This window comes from Schistocerca serialis, chromosome 4 (genome assembly GCF_023864345.2).
Source record: "Schistocerca serialis cubense isolate TAMUIC-IGC-003099 chromosome 4, iqSchSeri2.2, whole genome shotgun sequence".
In the NCBI taxonomy this organism is placed as follows: Eukaryota; Metazoa; Arthropoda; class Insecta; order Orthoptera; family Acrididae; genus Schistocerca; species Schistocerca serialis.
The window spans coordinates 85,605,958-85,608,347 of NC_064641.1; the positions used below are offsets into that span (position 1 = coordinate 85,605,958).

The 2,390-nt window shown below is 45.6% G+C and overlaps 1 non-coding gene across 1 annotated transcript; it reads right to left on the minus strand.

Moving 5' to 3' along the window:
- Window positions 1-1,668: 1,668 nt before the first annotated feature.
- Window positions 1,669-1,743, minus strand: Trnat-ugu (transfer RNA threonine (anticodon UGU)). The gene has a single exon. It is a non-coding gene; the product is annotated as a tRNA-Thr (tRNA).
- Between the last annotated feature and the right edge of the window lie 647 nt (window positions 1,744-2,390).

Genomic DNA, 2,390 nt, shown 5'->3' on the forward strand with positions numbered 1-2,390 from the left:
ATCATCATCATCATAAGTGTTATGCCTAAAGGCAGGTATTCACGTGGTAGTTCTCCAGGCTGTCCGGTCTTCTGCCATCCTCTTCAGGTCTGCATAATTTCCTATTCCCTTTATGTAGTCTATCATCTTGTATCTCCCTCTCCTCCCACAAACCAGTCCTTCCAAAGCATCTACAAGCAAGCACTCCCTTCTCAAGGAATGTCCTAACCAGTTCTTTTTCCTTTCTCTTACAACCTTCAGCAGACATCTTCTCTCACCAACCCTTTCCAATACTCTTTCATTACTCACTCTTTCCATCCAGCTTATTCTCTCTATTCTCCTCCACATCCACATCTCAAATGCTTCTAACCTTTTTTCATCCTCTCGTCTCAGTTTCCATGTTTCTGCCCCATATAGTGCCACACTCCAGACAAAACATTTGCCAAGCCTTTTCCTTAGTCCTTTATCTAATTTGCCACATAAGAGTCTCCTCTTTCTGTTGAATGCCTCCTTCGCTATGGCAATTCGAGTTTTCACCTCCTGGTGACACCTCAAGTCTTCAGTTATTGTGCTTCCGAGATATTTAAATTAACTTACTTGGCTAATGGTAGATTGTCCTATTTTAATATTGGACAGTTTGCGTCTTGTACTGATGACCATACTCTTTCTTTTTGATGTGTTTATTTGCCTCCCATATTCCACACAAGCTTCATTCAGATCTCTGGGCATGTTATTCACTGTCCGCTCACTTTCTGCCACTAATACCATGTCATCAGCAAATCTTCTATTCTCTTTCCACCAATACATATTCCTCTTTTCCCATCTAAGCTGTTTGCAACACTCTCTTCAAGGTATACGTTTAACAACAGTGGGGAAAGGCAACAACCTTGTCTAACACCTCGTCCAATGCTGCTTCTTTCTGACCGCCAAATGACGGTCTAATATTAGGCTCAAACTGTGCAGCGTAAATACGCGAGACTTCCTGCGATTTGCTACATGCACGGACATTTGCGCAGACGGATCGTTGCCTTAGCAGAGACAGTTTAGCGACCAGCGTGGACGGCGAGACGTACACCCCTGTGGAGGGCCTAATGACGTGTGGAGCGGCCCGACGGGGCGGGGTGGCCGGGTTAACAAGCGCCTGATTCATGGCTGCCGGAGGGCGGGTGGGGGCGGCGGAGGCGGAGGCGGAGGTGTGGCGGGATCAGGTGCTCGTCCCGGCAGCTTAACAAGCGCCACCCGTGCCTACACCGAGCCACTAAAGTTTACACGCATAAACAATCGATGCGAGTGGCCGGCGGGCGTCCCCTGGACAAGTAGCTGTGTGTGAGCCGAGCCGTCCGTCTGCCTGTCCACTCTGCTGCACGATTCGTCATCGTGGAAGAGGGGGGGGGGGGGGGAGGGGGCGTCCTACCGACACCGCGAGGTCACCGCACACGCTGTACAGTCCGCCTGTCAGCACCAAACCCAAGGGGCATCGTCTCACTGTGTGCTCTGGCTTACTGACAAAGTTGTGTACGCGGTATATCTGTTCTGAAACCTGATTCGTGATTATACGAAGATAGTAACTGTTCCGAAAGAACAGATACCAATGATGACCATGCAGCTTCTCTAGAAAGAAATGATAATTAATCGAAACCCTCAGCTGCCAACATGTGTTATGTCTCAATGGCGACAGCTGAAAATGTGTGGCCCGACCGGGACTCGAACCCGGGATCTCCTGCTTACATGGCAGACGCTCTATCCATCTGAGCCACCGAGGCCACAGAGGATAGCGCGACTGCAGGGACTTGTCTCTTGCACGTTTCCCGTGAGACCCACATACCCTACTGTCCACAACCTACATTCGTAATGTTGTAACGTTGTTGCTTTGATTTGCGATGAAAGCGGTGCTGCTATTCAAGACCATAAAAGTGGGTTAAAGCTGTGAGCTGTCTGGGGAAGTTAACCCTGCATTACTGAGCAACTGTTTCACCAGGTATCCAGTCTAGCTTACCAAATTCCCAACCAGACTAACATTAATTATAATCTTTTAATAGTCATACAACAACCGGTGATATATATATATATATATATATATATATATATATATATATATATATATATAAGAGAATTTAAATAAAAAGAAATAAATCAGTTTATATTTGGAAATTTATTTTAACATTGATCATTGAAATTTCAGCATATTAAACTTGATTGATAACTAAGCTGGTGCCTTATTTAGGACTGTGAAAATGTGAGTTTGTAATCTTACGGAACACATCATATATGGAGCCAAGATTGGGAGACTGCATACAACACCGCATTCATAAAATAACACACGAAGAACGTTGAAACATATGCAAGAGGAAATTAACCACAACCAACCGATTCAATTTTCACCCAAAGAAGTTACGTTCGTAGCGCAATCC